At 33.0% G+C, this 19,118-nt stretch overlaps 1 long non-coding RNA gene across 1 annotated transcript; it reads left to right on the top strand.

Moving 5' to 3' along the window:
- Positions 1-2,391: 2,391 nt before the first annotated feature.
- LOC134233093 (uncharacterized) lies at positions 2,392-2,865 on the top strand. The gene is made up of 2 exons (XR_009984911.1): positions 2,392-2,460; positions 2,609-2,865. It is a non-coding gene; the product is annotated as an uncharacterized LOC134233093 (long non-coding RNA).
- The last annotated feature ends 16,253 nt before the right edge of the window (positions 2,866-19,118 follow it).

Here is a 19,118-nt window from a genome sequence, read left to right as displayed (position 1 = left end):
CCTTGGTCAGTATCGTCTTCAATCCATAATAAATCCAAATATGAAACAGATTAGGCAAATTCTGTGGCGTCTTTTATTTCAAGTTCACTGGGATATACTTGGTCAATATATGAATTGAAATAATAATTGTCAGAATATATCGGCTTATAAAGACATATTGTTGGAAGACCTGACCCCCAAAGACTAAATATGTATAAAACATTTGGAGATAATGAACAGTATTCAAAATCAAAAGTCCATAAAACAATACAAAACAGGAGCAGAGCAAACACGGACCTCGAAAACATCAGAGCTGGGATCATGTGTCATGGAGGAGTAAGCATCCCCTGCCGACCGGCCACACCCGCCGTGTGCTCCTTGTATCTTGTGGCTGATAATTGATGTAAATCATCTCAGAGGATTTGTGTGAGAGGACTTGCCTTTCAAACTTATATAATGATCGACAAATTACATTGCAACAACACAACGTGAACGTGGTGTTGAAGACAATTGATAAAGTGATCAATGACTTCTGCTAAATTCTGTACAGTAGTCGAACTACTTAAAAGGTATAGTTGCGCGTTACTGCACCATACCTTATTTACAGGTAAAATCAATACAAGGTTGTATTAAAACAGAAGCAAATTACAGAATGGCGGAGGATAGAGAGTTTCATTCAGTCTACGTAGAGCAGGCAGGATAATTAGAATTCTAAAATTCGACATAGCAACGACAAAAAGTAACTTATCGATACCTATCAATAATTATGAGATTTTCTATTTTTAACTTTTTTTGCTTATCTATTAACAGTTATGATATAATTATGATAACTGATGTTATTGTACCAGTGCTCTTTCCTGTATGACCAGAAACCAGTGACCCTTTTCATAAAAAATACTGACGACTAGGTCTGAAATTTTCCCGCATTCCACAACAAATATCTGAGCTGCGATTTTTTTATTACAATATATTAATATTTTGTAATTAAATTGCAAAAAAAAATTTAGAATAAATATCTTTTTTAAATTAAAAAAAGTACAGATATGTGAGATTTTAGTCTTAGTCGTAAGATTTTTGTGCAATGGGTCAAAAATATTTTCATAAAATGTAATTTTCTGAAATTCATTAAAAATCTACAACATTAAACCTCCTATAACATATTAAATGGAAACTTGTCTGGAAGTGGTATTGAATATATCGGTATACGCTAGAAAACTGCATACATATGTACCTTTAAAAGACAAGGAAACCAAAAATTTGATTAATTAACAAAAAAGAGTAAATAATCTAAATATATAAGATGGAGCGCTTAAAATTATGTCATTTTCTCTCTCGCAAAATTGATTTGTGTTATGTAACTTTGTAACATAAAAAGGTAATTACGTCAAAAAAATACTTCACCTGTTCTGAAAGACGCAAAAGTTTGCTTTTTAAAACAACAGAAATGAATAAAAGAAACAGAGAACAAAACATATCTTTTTCTTGTTGTTAATCCAGAATATACTGGGTCAAGGTGAACAGAGAATTATATACTCAGTATATTTATTGGCACCCAACCAAGCAAATTCAAAATTTGACCAAATTAGCTTCCCACAGGTGAAAAATCAAAATTCTCAAACTTAATTGCACATGTCAACCAAGCAAAATATTCGAAGAGTATATCACTATGTGAATACTGCAAAATTTGTAAGAAAGGTTCAGGAAATCAGGTTTTTGCACAAAGGCATCTTTCGACCCGCAGATTAAAATTGAAATTCAACTCCTTTTTGCACGTCAACAACACTCATTCATATTCCAAAAGATGGGAAGGCTATTTTGAAAAAATGTTCGGAAGAGGAGATCAGGAGACGTAGTTTTTGAAAGAAAAAAAAAACTCTTTTTGATATCCCTTTCCAACTGAAAATTAATAAAATTAGAAATAAATTTCAAAAGCTGAGTGAACATCTATATAAAACCGAAAATATACTTATTTCACAAAATAGTTTTCTACATTTAAAAAAAGTACGTATGAGGATGTCAGAGAAACATTTTTGGTAGAAAATGATAGAAATGTCTTTTTTTCTTATTTACACCCTATTTATCCAGATTGAAAATTGAAATTCTATAACATAATTCATTATTAAATATTCATAGGACTCTCAATCCTATTTCAAAATGTGAATGAATGAGTGTGTAAAGCGGAAATGGAGTCTAGGGAACCAGGTGTTATTTTCAAAAAAAAAGAACGTTTTTCATCCTCAATCGACCCCAGAGTGAAAACACTGAAACCTTATTCTGCAAGTCACCACCAATCACATTTCAAAAGATGAGGATCATTAATTCCCTTGGTGTCATATTTTCATAAATATATAAATAGGGGAAAGAAAGAGTGATAGAAACTCAAATTTTTCTCTTCAAGAAAAGTCTTGACGTGACTCGCAGGAATCATCATCATCAGAGGAGGAAAACGATCAAAATGAGGAGGAGCAGAAAAATGAAGAGGTATGCTGCCACACCCCCCTCACTTACTCATCAGGTTCTTGACCACTTTTCTGATCCAAGGTTATTTTTGAAGGACATCTCTGTAGAGCAGTAACTCCTTGTAGTATCAGTCAGACTGCATATTTTATTTGATCATTTGTGTTTTCAGAACAGTTCCAAAGAGCAAGAAAATACAGCTCCAACCAACAAACGCCCTGCAGAGCCGTTAGATCCACCACCTGCAAAGAAATCCAAACTTGGAAAAAAGGCGAGAGCTGGCAAAGTGTAAAAAACTACTTATCTTTTTTAGCAGACATTGTTAATAGTAAGATTTGTTAAGGTTTATTTGTTAGGTAGATAGGTGCCAAATATTTTACACATATGATATGTATCTGTATAAATATTTACAATTAAATACTTTTAAATTATTTGAAATTTTGCTTTATTTTTACAAATGTTGGAATTCTATTTAATTTTTTCTTAAAGTGACAATACAACGCATCTCTTCGAAAACAGACTTTTCAAAATTTTCCTACAGGATTTGGAATTTTTTTTTCATACTCATAAATGTATACACTTTCAGAAAATTAAAAATTTCATAAGTAAATAATTCTAATTATTTCATTAAAATTAACAAGATTGATATGGTCCATAAATTTATACATCGCAACGTGTTCGAGGTTGCACATTCCATCTATACACGCATGCGTATAATTTTCATAAACAAAACAGCATGGTAAGAAAGGGAAGCCCGGTAGACCTGCTAAATTGACAAAGTCGACCAAAACGAAAAACAAAACCAAAAATAGGGCTTGAAATTTTAAAAAAGCAACTTTCCTGACAAAAATTTAGTTGGCAGATTAATATAATCATTGGATGAAGAAGAAACGGGATCTCAGCGACATTCACGTGGGGCTCGCGAAAGTTCTACCATACAGGTTTGTTGATACATGCTATCGTTTCTCGTATCTCCATGGCTTTCAAAGAAAAATCAAAGTACTGAAAGTACTGGGAAGCGCTAAGCATATTGATTTGAAATTCATCAGAATTATTTTGAATTTAAATTTCCTGTTCTATTGAAGTTTAAGCAATATGTTGACAGTGCGATAGCGCTAGGGCGAGCACAGTTATTTGGGACATAATCAAATATGTGAGTCCTGAAAACTTTCCGTTGGATTATGAAATTCAACATGGTCTCATGCCTTTTTATTTTAGGCATTTTACATATTCTTCTTCTGTCAAAAGATCTATCAAATTCATATACATAAAATTTCAAGAAAGTATTTCTCCGTGGAAATATTTTCTTTTCCCCATCGCCTTGTAGGAATCTATTAGAGGTAATATTTGCGTATAAATTGCAATTTATTGGAAGGGAGATGGTAATCGGGGTTTCCGACGAAATTTAGAGTCTAGATGTAGCTCTACATTTGCTTGAAAATGTATATTTTGAAATAAATTTGAATACTTGAAAATGTCGCTAAAATTCCTCTCATTTGTGTTCAACACTGAAAGCTAAAATCTTCCGCCTTTACGAGTGTTTCAAATTAAAGATTGACATTATGTTTGTAACATCGTCCTGTGACAAAACTCCATGTAGACAAAATGAACATCCGTAGAATTAAAACGCCCCTTTTGCCAGAGATGCATTTAATAGGTAAATATACATTTGAGTATAAATATATTATAATTATTTACCGGGTATCTTTCGATGCTATCCTTTAATCTGATTTTCAAATCCATGATTTATGGCGTATTTGCAGTAACATTTGTGTTGATATCACAATATGTTTTAATCATTTGTAAATATTACTTTTTTACAATAAAAAAAATTACTATTTTCTTCTTTGGAATAAAAAAAACATTAACCCCCCTAAAGCTTTTTTTTTTTACTATTGTTGAAATAATTTAAAAATGCTTCAATATTTTTACAGACGCTTGATGCCTTACACCACTCTTTACTTGTGTTTGTATGATCTTCAGTACCATGCAAAACATGCTAGGAGGAAAATTATATCTACAGCATTGTTGTGCTAGTTGAAAAGGAATACTGAAAATAATTGCTCATAATTTTTCTGCTATATGAATGAGAAATAATTCAAGAGACCAAGAAAGAAAATACATGTACAGTTATTTATCTCAAGTATTAATAAATTATTAGAATTACTATTATTAGAAATGCGCGTAAAACAGCATTGCACTAAAGTAGCATAAAGAGACTCGGGGATTTCCAGTTGCACATTTTTAGAATAACAAGTGGAGTTATCTAACTTGCTTATAGTGGCGCTGGATCGGGAACGGAAGTAGATTTACGCTGACAGAAAGCGCTTTGCGCTGCGCTTAGCGCTTAAAAATCAGTGTAAACTCAACACAAGGTTAGCTTTTTTAAAAAAGCTGAGAGTCAGCCACTGGAATACAGAAAGTTTCTTTCTTGTTTTGTAATGGTGTATGATTTGATCTATCTAAACAGCTTTCGTTTTTAATGATCGTTGAAAATGCGTAGGATCTGCCCCCCCCCCCCCGGGGGAGTTTGAGGTCAGGGTAGGGGCCCACGCCCAAAACATTGTTTGATTTATCAAATATTATTTGGGCCCTAGTTATTAGAGTATGTCAGGGACATCAATGATAGTTGGAAATGTGTGCAAATTATCCCACGTTTCGAACTATCGTTGATGCCTTGGCATACTCTGCTAACTAGGCTGATTTGAAATATGGAGAAGACGAACATTATTCAATTTCAAAAGTCCATTCAACCAATACAAATCAGGAGCAGAGCGAACACGGACCTCTAAGAGGGTAGATCAGGTGCCATGGAAGAGTAAGCGTATGGCAAAATGCCATAGCATGATTGAAGATCATAGCAAAAGATTTTTTCTTCACATGTAGGATTTCAAAAATAAATTTGATGAGACTTTCCACAAATGTCTGTTTTGTATATCTCCACTGTGATAACATGTGAAAAATATACAACATTTTAATTACTTTCTGATTTCTAAACCGGTTTCTAATTGTTTTGTTTTTTTTTAAATCTGAAACAATAAAAGTGTGATTTTGGCATTTATAAGTTTTTTTTCCTAAAGGATTATATAAGAAATGCCATCCTCTGGTATCTTGCACAAATCTTAATTTTTGTCAGTAAACATGTTAGAGTAGTAATTCTTCAATGACAAAATCTTTGGAAAAAATATATATTATTGAGGGACGTCTCGTCTGTCCTTAAAGTAATAAACACAGACCAGATTAGAAAGGGACATGGTATCCATCGGAATCCAGACAGGGATGAAATTTCAACAAACCGACAAATCACATTACAACACACATTGCAGTGTTCTTCAAGATTGAATATATTTGGCAACACCTGATCAGTGGCTTTGCCTACTACTAGTATTACGTTTGCTTTTTCACCAGGGAACATTTTGTGTTTAAGTATAGTTATTTTTTCTGCACCGTAGTTGAGCTATTTAAAAGACAGTGTGCATTATTGCACCAGACAAAAGGTATTATGTATAGATAAAATCATTACGAGGTAAATTTTAAACCGAAGCAAAGTAGAAAATGGCGGAGGGTAGAGAGTTCCATTCAGTCTACGTAGAGCAGGTAAGATAAATTGAATCTTAAGATAGGTATCATATTAAATAGCAACGTTCTCTATGAATAAAGCCCAAAGCAAAAACGAAAATCTATGCATTTAAAGGGGGACTATTTTTAACAAAAACTTTTCGAAGAGCAAATTATTGATATTGTTGCCCTTTCCTTGAATTGATAGAACCAGCGTTTCTTCCAGAAAATTTTGTATATACGAGGGGCGTTCAATAAATAATGTCATTGGGGCTTGGAAAGAAACAAGAAACGCTTTTCCATGACTTAGTCATAATGATTTATCTAAAATATTCTCTTTTAAGTCAAACACATCTCCGTAACATTTTCATTCAATTTCTAATTGTTTTTCGAACACATTTTTGAGTATGACCCTTCCTATACTGGAATATGGCAGATCCTACGATTTGCTGTACTTGTTTTTTCTTTCTGATAGATGTTTTTCTAAGTTTTGGAAATGAAACAAGTCAAAGATTGAAAGATCTGGCAAATGTTGTTCGTGTGACAAAACATTAATTTTCTGCTTATCCCCAAAACTCCTTTACTCTTCATGGCCTGTGGGTTTGGACGCCGTCAAGAAGACATTTAATGTAGTGTATTCCTCATTCTCTTTCCTTCCTCTCATAAACCTTTCAATTTGTTTGCAAAAAAATTGTTTTCTAGACTCCTCGAATATGAATTTGAACATCAAGACCACTAATATTTAAGCAAATAGCATATAAAACTGTTTTATGCTTTTGCCAGTCTTTGCTCTTCTCAGGCCTTTGCTGTTTTTGTCAAGTGCATCTTATTGTAAATTTGTTTTGAGGTTTTAAAGCAAAATGGATTCAAGTTTCATTATCTTTTAGAATTTCAGACAAACGTGGATAAGGACGATTTTTGATTTTTTTTAAATAATTGTTTGGATATTCCTACACCCTGTCGTTTTCACTCATTTTTCAAAATTTAGTGTGATCTTTGAGTATTAAACTTTTTTACTATAAAAAGTTTCTTTTAAACAGTGTGAACTACCCTCAAAATGATTTTAATCAACTTTGCTATGTGTCTTAAAGTCAATAAAACATAATCAGTGATAATTTGTAGAATTTTCGCAAATTTTCATCGGTTGTTGTAAGTCATTGTTGCCAAGGATGGTACCCATTTTTGATGCCCATTATATATTTTTTGTTTATTGAAATCGACATGTTCACGTGTCTATAAAACAGAAATTGGTTGCTGTAAATTTCACATATTTCAGATAATATATTTTTGAGATATTAACAAGTTTTACAGCTGCTTTAATGAAACGTTTAATTTTACTCTAGTTTACTGATTCATATTTACATCTACTATATATTTTCTCCTTTATTTCTTAAGAAAACCCATTGCGTTAATCACTGCATGAACTACATTAGGCATGTCGCCTGTACAGATTTCTTGATCAGTGGCTGTTCCATCAATGAAACGTATAAAGACGTTCGCATTATTAATACAATAATTAGACATTTTAATCCTTCTTTAAATGATTATTTAAACAGATATAAATATAAACAATAAAATGTCTTTCTTTGTTTGTTATTACTGGAATTAACGGTCGCAGCTATTGCAGAAAAAATTTACATAACCCGCTTATGCGGGTTATGTATTTTTTCTTCAACAGCTGCTCCCGTTAATTCCAGTAATAACAAACAAAGAAAGCATTTTATTGTTTAATTGACCATTCATTCTTAATGCAGTGTCTCGAATAACCCTTGTTTTCCAGCTTCCCACAATGAAATAATGCTATGAAAAGTGGTCAGACAAACTGTTATCAATTCATGAGAGATTCAATAACGAGAGAAAGTCAAGTTTAATGTCATATGACTTCTATGTTGTATGTCATCGAGCTAATGACATTAGTTATTGAACTCCCTCGTATTGACTATATTTACACTCAGTGTAATTTTGCTTGCCTTTGTGATCGAAGATTCGGGAATACTACCTTTCATTGTCTAGTAATAACATATTTGACTAACGTATTTGACCTCTTGAATTGGATTTTGTCCAACATTTGTAAAATAATGTTCCAAATTCTAACCTTTTCCATGATTTTTAAATTTCTGGTACTAGGGCGTTCATACATACTTCACATGTACTTAGTATAAAACTTGTGAGAAGACGTTCCTTTGAATACTGGCTTCCCACAAATATTTATCAAAATAGAAAGGTGAACTTTTAAACATTGTGACTGACTCTTGAAAAACTTACCAGTTGATCAATGGTAAAGTTTTCATATTTTAAATGACAAGGCCTCCAGGCTACTATGAAATATGACTCTCTGACATTTGACTTGCAGATAGAATTACGTGAAAAAAAATCAATCTTTGGCATATAACGTTTGAACAGTTGGTGCTTGGGCTTTCATATTTGACAGATATATTCAATGAGACAAGTCCTTTCTTTGGGAAGCAATATAATATTATTTGTTGACCTTAAAACTTTGTGAAGTTTCATATATATTTGAATCATATTGAGAAACTTTCATCTTCGCCATAAACTTGTCATTAGGGGAATCCCCTGCAAAATCTTGTCTCGGTACGGTAGAGAATTCACTATTAATCACAGGCACTTGTTTCATATACGGGGTAACCAAATACGAGGGTTATTAACATTGTCTACGACTTTTTGGGACAACCCTCGTATAGGTAGGGGTTACCCCATATATGAAACAAGTGCCTGTGATCAAAGCAGCTACTACAAGTTAATTGATGCAAAGCATCAAATCGGCCGCAAACAAAATTTAGCAATTAAATATCCCTTTCACAATTTAAAAAGTGTCCATGCAAGGAAAGCACGTCAAGATATTCAAAGGTGAAATAGTTGAATCATATTTATTTTAGGCTGTCTTCAAAGCAAAATAAATAATTAAAATAAAATTAAAACAAATAGACATTTTACCGCATTTGCTTATAAATAGATTCATCGATGTAAAAAAGGTCAGCGATAAATAATAAGAATTCATTGTCATCAAAATGAAGATGTAGGTCTCTCAACATGAACCACGTGCTGATTCCCTGGGTCTTGGTCACGTGATAATGCCCATGGCTATGCCGCAAGGCGCAGTGCAAAATGTAGAAAAAAAATTGTGTTATTTGCAGCTGTAGAGCATGTTCAAGACAATTTTTTACTGGTTGAAAAATTTTTCAATTTTTATTCACCATGCACTTTCACACTTCATTATTATCCGGAAAAATCATGACGTTTTCCTTTCATATCTTATACACTCCCAGGCTGGGGAGTATCTATTGTAAACTCTTTTTACATATCCATGAAATATCAATTATCTGATGAGAAATGATAATGAAATTGAAACATAGTAAGTTTAAAGCAATTTTTAAAAATATTTTACTCATGAATTTTACTTGTTATCATTTGAGAAATATTTTCCTGGCCTAATGAAAAATAATGTCTCATTTCCGCATGTGCACTTTCTAATAAAATCACAAATAGATCGGCCGCTGCTGCGGCCGATAATTAACCACACTAATTCTGAAACAGGCACGGAGTAGGGCTGTGCAATATTATCGGTATATTGCTGTATTATCCACCACGATAATATATCGCGATATGAAAGCCAGATACCGGTATTTCACGATATTTTAAAAAAAATATATATAAACAAAAACATTCTTCATTGTAGGAACTGCTGGAATAATACCCCGGTACTTGTAACTTCCCCAGGCCTTTCAAATCTAGTTAAATGAATACTTCGTCAGCTTTCGAAGAGAGATAGAGAGAAAAGAGAGAGAGAGAGAGAGAGAGGAAGCTGATCATGCACCATCGCAATTTTAAAAATCTTACTTAAAAAAACTAATTAATAAAGACTTTTGAATAAAATTATTAAGAAAGAAAATATATAAAACATTTTTACAGGGTGTATGCCATGTTTACTGTGGTTCTCAAAATCTCACATGGAATCTACACGGTCGATGTCACGATGATGAATATTAAGGGGGATGTACGGCCACCTTTAGTGCAGTGAGAACAAAATGTAAACATTTCTTCAAATGGCTGAAATACATTATATTTTGATCAAATTTTAAGTCCTTATGATAAAGATACAATAAATATCCATAACTGAATGCATGTTGTGCATATATAATCTATACTTTTGCAGAAAAATGCTTTTGATATGCTCCTTAGAACTGCGCAGCTGCAGAATTCAGCAGAGCCTTAAAAAATCCAAAAAAATACGCAAACTGTGCATTAATGTTCTCTCTACAACCATTTGTTGAGAAAATGTCTAAATTTTGCACTTTTAAATGATAATTTCAAGTTCAAAACAAGGTATTGTTGTCTTCAAAAAGAGTGTAAAGAACCATGAAAATAGTTCATGGATAGCAGCACGTGGTCTATTTTTAGCACAGAATTTTGTTTTCCAGACCTCTTCTTAATATGGAGGGACGTAACAGTCTTTAAATGTAGAAGAGAATTACAGTTGCAAAATATTTCAAATAATATGAACACTTTTAAAAGAGGATATGTGTTATAGTGTGGCTTGAAGTAATTTATTTAGTTTTATTATCGAACAGTTGTCAAATAGTGTACGTATTGATATAAAAGAAAAAATCTTAAACTCTTTGATTCATGGTAAGGAAAAATAAGTACCATCAAAGTTGAGAATTAAGAGTTTGTAAGTTTGCCACAGATAACATAATATCTATCAAAATTTTATTTATCACCAATGAAACACAAAGAAATTAAACACATAAAATCGATATGAATGACCTTGTTTTAGTACCTACTAGTACGAGGGGTGATCAAAAAGTTCGCGAACTATCTCTACAAAACCACAATTCAGATTAGAAACAAATTTGGTGCACACATAGCCAGACACAAGTTCTATAAATAGCATATGCTGAATAAAGTTTTTCTTACAATGTGAAAATGACGTCATTATGCAGGTACTTGTGACGAAAAATGGTTATCTCTGTGGAACTCGTTCAATAAACGACTTAAAAATATTTATGGTATATCTTAAGTTCACAGTTTATTAAGACAAATGACTTCCTCTAAATTCAATCAATGATTGGATAGATCGTTTTAGTGAAGGAAGGCAGATGGTTAAATATGATACTTGTTATGTTGCCCGGTGAAAGCAAGTTTGAAAAGGGATGTGTTTTTAATTAAGCAATATGCTATGAAAGACCTCCAATTTACACTTTGAAAAATACTTGAATATTTCAACAATAATATAACTATCAAATACCTAAGATATCGTTTATTTTTTTTATCACCCCTCGTATACTCTGTCAAATAAACATTTACAATTTTCATTACAGCGGAGCAACATTTGAAAAGGAATGAAATAATTCAGAGTAGGTTAGGAGATTTAATGAATAAAAAAAAAAAACTTTTTGTCAAAATTACAATTTTACAGAGTATAAAAGAAAAAATTCAACATAATTAAATATTTTATACCATCTTTAAAATGACGTTTGTTGTCCTCTCAACTCAAGGAAAAATTATTGGATCCGTATTTATAGGTGAGAAAAAAATCCAAAAAATTTAAACATATTTGTTGACGGAAGAAAAAAAAATCTCGAATGAGATGTAAAAAAAAATTGAGTCGGGCCATTTCTAGGCAATAGATCGGGAGAGAGGGCAACCAAATATTTTTATAACAAATGGTCTTATAAGGCTAGTACATGTTCCATCACATATTTAGTAATGCGAAATTTTTTAATCTTTAGCACTATTTTGAAAAACAAACGTAGGATTTTCGGAGGGGGGGGGGGGGTAGCCTCTCATTTTTTTTGGCGATGATAGACATAGCATATGCAATGGACCTTTCTTTGCAAACCATGTGCTTGCTTCTAAATTTCAAAGAAACAACTCAATATATTTTATCAAGCTTCGTATGTTCAATGAGCGAGAGCTTACAACGTTGTCAACATAAGGAGACATGATGCGTTTTTATGTCCAAACATTACTCCATACAATGTATGGTTCATTGCAAACAATCTAGCTATTTATGTGAGGTGCCTGAAGGAAATCCTCTAACTGCCTATTTTTTCTATCTAACTGCTAAACAAAATAGACATATGTACTCAATATATGTACCAACTTTTCAAATGTAATACATGTAATTACAATATTTTTCATGCACCATATGTTGTTTAACATTTTCAAATAAAATGCTAAGCATCCTCCTTGCAGTGCCCCATTTGAAAATAACTTCTATCGCCACAGAAAAAAGACCCGCAGTAAACACATATGTTTAGGACATATTTTATCTTTTTTCTTGAGTTTAAAAAAAACCCAACAAATTATCAAGACTTCTTCCATGAAAAATTAAATATAATCATAGTAATAAACGCATCTATCCACAGGAGATATATGCACATGCTAACCACGTGCTCAGTGGAATGATATTATCGAGGAAATTCGAGCTGTAAACAGAACAGTTTTTCCCGATTTGCTGGAGTGGGGATAAAATCGCGTTTTTTCATTAATCAGACGATGCGATGCAACAAATAAAAGTAGTAAGTAATATAACCTAATGATTATTACTTAGTTATTTCTTGTCTTAATGTTATTATGGTCGTATTTATTCTAAAATCAATGTTATTCGAACTCTGTGTGACAGAGGAATGGCGGACGAAATAAACACATGGCCTCAGGAGGACACCCATATGAAAAATCAAATTTTCAAGAATAATTGATAATGACAAGAAAAATGCGAAACAAATGGTTGTAGGCATATTATCAATGAATCAAACCAACACCATTTTCAATGCATTTTTCATCTCGTGAATGCTGTAGCTGCGCAGTTCTAACATGATTAATTTCCTCCTAATTAAAACAAAATACACTTAATTATTTACTAATTTTGGTCTCTAACAGTAGATAATTAGTGCATTAGCACTTTGAGTAACTTTGGGCTAGTTTAATAGAGTATTAATTAAGCACATTCTTGGTATTTCTTATTTTACACCAGACTAGATCTAATATGGCTTGTACATCCCCCTTAAGTTCAAGATACATATTACAAGTAAATGGCCATTCATGTCTTAACTTGATACAATGATGCTTTTATTATTTTTTAAATAAGTTTCATGCCATCTTAAACAACTTCATGTGTATTAAGACAGTAGAAATAGGCCAGTGCAGTTCCTGATCGTATGTCATAATGTGAAATTAGGCCGGGTTAGACTAAAACACAAAACGCCCGAAAATAGGTCACAATTTCTTTCTGGCTTTAAAGGTACTTGGACACAGATTTGAAGTCAATATTTTCTCTATAATATTACGACTTATATATTTCAATAGCATTTCACACAAAAATTATTAAAAAATCTTATTTCATTAAAAAGTTGTTAAAACTTCAAATTTTTTGGCGGGTTTGATTGACACATCCTTGCACTTTCACAAATTTTAACTTTATTCTTAATCCTAAGGAAAAGTGGTAATTTTGTTGTGTATTAATGAGAAATATTAAAACTTTTATCCAGAAAAATAATTCTAATCAGAGTAGAAATGTTAAAAGAAAAACTCCTTCACAAGTATCATCATTCCGAACTAAGAGTTGCGTACAGAGTTTATCAAAACGAACACACTCGTGTTATGTACACAGTTTTTGTAAACAGGGCACGAGTTCTGTTATTGTTTATGTTTACAATTCACCGGGTGCGTTCAATCGTCACAGTCTGCTTACCACAACTGCAAGGACTGACAATATATTGTGTGTTTGTTTTGCTTTCGAACATGTCTACTCTGAATTTTCTGGATTATAGTATTAACATTTTTCATTTATACAAAATGAGATTGCCACTTTTCCTAAGGACTAAGAATAAAATTAATTTGTGAAAGTGCAAGGATGTGTCAATCAAACCCGCCAAAAAATTTGAAATTTTAATATCTTTTATATGAAATAAGATTTTTAATTAATTTTTGTGTGAAATGCTATTGAAATATATAAGTCGTAATATTATGGAGAAAATAATAACTTCAAATCTGTGTCCAAGTACCTTTAATTTCATTCTGTGACCACATGAAATTTTCATATAGTATGTATTGTTTTAATCATTAAGTTATATTTTGTGCAATTTTAATACCCCCCCCCCCAAAAAAAAACCATAAAAATGTAACAAGATTATATACTCAAGAGAGTTCATTTTGTTTTATTATTTTACCTGGTATTTGATTAAAAGTAAAGTGTTGTTATGTGTGCAGTTAATGTCTTATCTCCTCACCCCCTTTAAAACTTATAAATTCAAATATATAGTCTTTGAGCTTGACAGCATTTTAAACTTTCTGCACAAATTTATTAATGATAGTTAATCTACAATATATTCCAATATATTGCAATATTCATCATAAAATATTGCAATATGGTTTTCACTCGCAATACCCAACTCTAGCACGGAGCATCGTTTTTTTAAAGTGGGGGGCCAACCAGAGAAGATTTTTTTTACCTTACCTGTAAAAGTTTACAAGCAAAAAAAAAGGGGGGATTGTCCAAACTCGAAAATCCTATTTCGTAGGGGGTGGGGAGGGGGAGGGGGTAGTGGCCAACTTTTTCCAAGGCCAACTTCCTTTCACTTCCAATTGTTTTGCATACAATACTACATTTTCCTTCATCTCACTATACTATGGTAAGAAGTGGGAGGGGGGGCAATTGCTACCAAAATTTCAATGGACATTTTCAATAGTAAAGGTATAGTTGGGAAAAAAGTTGGAGAGTTGCAAATTTTGTCCTATACTTGGCACTTAGGGCCATTAACCATTGATGGGATCTTTTTCGTGGCAGCACCTACTGCGACACGTGACTTCGGTTTATACGGTCTCATTCGAAGGATCGGTCTCCACGTGCACGTCTCACAGTTGAATTGGAACCCCCGACGTAAGGATTGACTCCTTACTTCGCGACTCTAAAGCAGGCGCTCTAACCACTGCGCCACGCGGGCTACGCGACTTCACGAAAGAAGAATTCAATGCTTTTCTGACGTCAGCATAAATTTGCATGTAAATTAGCTATCTGTTTACTTTACCTACTGCTGAATGAGCCGCAATGCATTGTGGGCTACTACAAGTACCCAGCTGTGTTGAAAATAAAGGGCAACTTGAATTATCCCTTGGAAACTTATTTTTCATTCTTTTTTTAGATTTGTGAAAGAAATATTTCAATTGATGTATGATCTTTCATTTCTATGTTCACATTTACAAAATTTGCTTCATGAAGCCTTATATCAACTTATAATACATCAGCCTAAACCATTGTTCAAAGAGACATAGGTGCTATCGTGTCGATGAAACATTGAGGTTTTTTTTTCACGTGATATACGTGTACATAGTTTTAGGAGGTAGTATATAGGTCCTTGGTTTTAGACAGCAGGAGAAGGAGTGCAATTAATATTTAACCCCTCAATATTATCAGAAAGTATTTTATATACATGCAAACGTCAAAGCGTTTGTACTGTATTTGAAGCAACTATAAATCATCTAAAACAACTCCAATATTTAATGTGAGCATGGAGCAATGTCTTTAGAATATAATCTTTCAATTTCAGTCTTTAAAAGTAATGAAAAACCTCTACAGTTTTTCCAGTGACGAGTTAAATATTGTTTAGTAAACCGACGAAAACCACGTGTCGTCATTGAATCGTAAACACGTAGTAGACTGTCATGCTTTGGGACTCATTCACTTGATTGGAGAACTGGTGTGACGAAGTCATTGTCACGTGTTGAAAAATGCCTTCCATATAAGGTAGTGGTCTCGACCTGTTAAATGCAATGACATTCAACAAAATTTTGATACAATAGAACTGAGTGAGATATTTAAAGCTGTTATTTAAAGAGCTTGTATATATGATTTAGTCTTTAAAACAAAGTCTCTCTCTGATCGTGTTATAACAGAATTTATTTTTAAAACAGAATTTAATGCATGGCCCAGGGTGAACAGAAATTTTAACACATTTATTTACGCCCTCATTGAATTTCAGTAAAGTCAAAACATGATCAAATTCGGACATTACAGTGAAAAATCAAAAAAATCATAAAATTTATATTGTGAAGGACATAACCAATCATATTACAAGAGATGAATTGTTTACTGCAAAACATGATGGGGAAGTTCAGGGAACCAAAAAAACTGTAAGAAAATTCGAAAATTTTTACCAAAATCGATAACACAAGAATGTACGACATCTCATTACATGCAATGAATCTCTCTTTCTTTTTTTTATAAATAGAATTTCTATTCAATTACCTTGTCATTTGTCTTTTGCAAAATTAGTTTTCTAAAATAGATCTTATTGCAAATACAATTTTAAGAGGTTCCTGATTGCTGTGCACTGTTTCACTGGACTTGGTTGTTGATCGTTGTCTTCATATTCCAGATTTTTGGTACAAAAACATTGTCATGACCTCAAATCGTTCCGTTTTACAAAAGAACTTACAGCCAAGACCAAATATTGAATTGTTTATAAAATTTTGCACATCTTAGGGCACCCAAATCCTATTCCAAAATCTGTATGGGATGTTTCGAAAAATGCAAAACAAGCTCAGCTTAAAAAACAAACAAAAATGTATTTTATCTTCAATTCGCAACCACAGTGAAAACAGAAATCCCTAATTACACATCTACAAGACACCATTAATCATATTCTAAAAGATAAGTTCCAAATTTTTACTAATGTGAAAAATGTAAGAGGATTTTCAGTGAAAAAATAAAAAAGGTTTTTACAATATACTTCCAATTTGTCCATAGTGTGAAAATGAAATTTTAATTTTTTTTTGCTAATGTTAAAAGTACAACCAATCATATTCTAAAAGACGAGTTTACTATTTCTTAATATATAAAGAAAGTTTGAGGTAGAAAAGGGGTGGCATACAACCAGGATAACCAATACTCGAATATAGTGAAATGAAATACTAGATTATAGTTTTTATCAAGTTTTAACTTTAATGATATAAAGAAGGTCTCATTGTTTTTATACATATCAGTTTCAAGATATTAAAATTTTAGACTTAGGTTTGTGCTTATGGTCTAGGGACTAGTAGCAAATGATATCAAGTTACTCCTCTACTCACATTTCCTTGCTATCATCATATAACGAAAGAAAAGCAATCATTTTTTCATAAATCATAGTTTAAAATAAATAAAAATATAAATAAAGTTTTCCTACTGTTTGATATTTTTCATAGTCATACCTTTGAATAACAATGGATTCCTATAACAGTAAGTTATTGGATGTAATAAATAGTCTTCTTTCTTCGCAGCTTTTTCAACGGTTATATGGAGAAACCACAACATCCTTTGACATAAACATAACAAACAAAGGTAATTTTTTAAAGTGTATTACCCACATTTCCCTCTCTCTTTGATAACATAAACTTTTAATATAGATACGAAATTAAGAAATATTTTTCATCAAATTGTCTTTCTTAGACTTGGGAATAGAGGTTGCTGGAGGGCCAGAAGATCAGCTGATCCCGGGAGACAATGGAATATTTATCATACAGATCCTAAAGGGAGGCACAGCTGAGGAGGACGGGAGGCTGGCCGTGGGTGATAGGATCCTAAAGGTTAAATCTTAGTATAGCATTATTGGGGTTAATAGGGTAAGAGGTACGCTGAAAAGGAGACAAAAAGTTTGTGACACGAAGAAGATGATGGCGAAAAAAAAAACCCAGAGAAAAAGAAAACAAGAGGCCCATGGGCCACATCGCTCACCTGAGAAGCTGTGATCATTCTGTTCTTTACCAGATTTCCCCCTTGTAATACATATTGTGGCCCCGCCCTACCCCACTGATAATAATTTGGACCATTTTGTAATCTACACTACCCCAGGATGCTTCCACATAAGTTTAAGCTTTTGTGGCCCAGTGGTTCTTGAGAAGAAGATTTTCAAAGATTTTTCCTATATATTTCTATGTAAAACTTTGATTCCCCATTGTGGCCCCGCCCTAATCCCAGGGGTTATGATTTGAACAATTTAGAATCTACCCTACCCCAGGATGCTTCCACATATGTTTAAGCTTTTCTGGCCCAGTGGTTCTTGAGAGGAAGATTTTCAAAGATTTTTCCTATATATTTCTATGTAAAACTTTGATTCCCCATTGTGGCCCCGCCCTACCCCCGGGGGTCATGATTTGAACAATTTAGAATCTACCCTCATCTAGGATGCTTCCACATAAGTTTCAGCTTTTCTGGCCCAGTGGTTCTTGAGAAGGAGATTTTAAAAAGATTTTTCCTATGTATTTGTATGTAAAACTTTGATTCCCCATTGTGGCCTTGCCATACCCTCCTGGGGACTTCATGATTTGAATAATTAAGAATCTACACTACCCCAGGATGCTTTCACATAAGTTTCAGCATTTCTAGTCCAGTGGTTGTTGAGAAGATTTTCAAAGATTTTTCCTATATATTTCTATGTAAAACTTTGATTCCCCATTGTGGCCCCGGCCAACCCCAGCGGATCATGATTTGAAGAATTTAGAATCTACAGTACCCCAGGATGCTTCCACATAAGTTTCAGCTTTTCTGGCCCAGTGGTTCTTGATAAGAAGATTTTTTAATGTTTTTTAATTTTTTAATGATCCCACCCTATTTTTGTGTTTTCTTGATTATCTCCCCTTTTGAGTGGACCTGGCCCTTCATTTTAGCAATTTAAATTCCCCCTTACCAAATGATGTTTTGTACCAAGTTTGGTCAAAATTGGCCTAGTGGTTCTTGTGAAGAAGTCGAAAATGTGAAAAGTTTACAGACGGACGGACAGACAGACGGACGGTCAGACGGATGGACGACGGACAAAATGTGATCAGAAAAGCTCACTTGAGCCTTCGACTCAGGTGAGCTAAAACTGTTAGATGTAGATATATTTCATTATCTCCTGAAATTTACGTATTTAAACTATAAATGGTATCAAGATAGCCAAAAGCAGTGCTTCAGTACATCATTGATGGCTAAAATGTAGCTTTTTAGGTCACCTGAGTAACTCAGGTGACCTATTGCTATCCGTTTTCGTCCGTCGTCGTGTGTCGTGTGTCGTGCGTCGTGCGTCGTGCGTCGTGTGTTAACATTTGAACATTTTCAGCTTCTTCTCTGAAACCACTTAACCAAT

This window comes from Saccostrea cucullata, unplaced genomic scaffold, assembly GCF_032062105.1.
Source record: "Saccostrea cucullata isolate Sc308-1 unplaced genomic scaffold, CSIRO_AGI_Scuc_v1 ctg4204, whole genome shotgun sequence".
In the NCBI taxonomy this organism is placed as follows: domain Eukaryota; kingdom Metazoa; phylum Mollusca; class Bivalvia; order Ostreida; family Ostreidae; genus Saccostrea; species Saccostrea cuccullata.
Note: the sequence above shows the minus strand (reverse complement) of the source record. Positions and strands in the feature narration are given on the sequence as shown.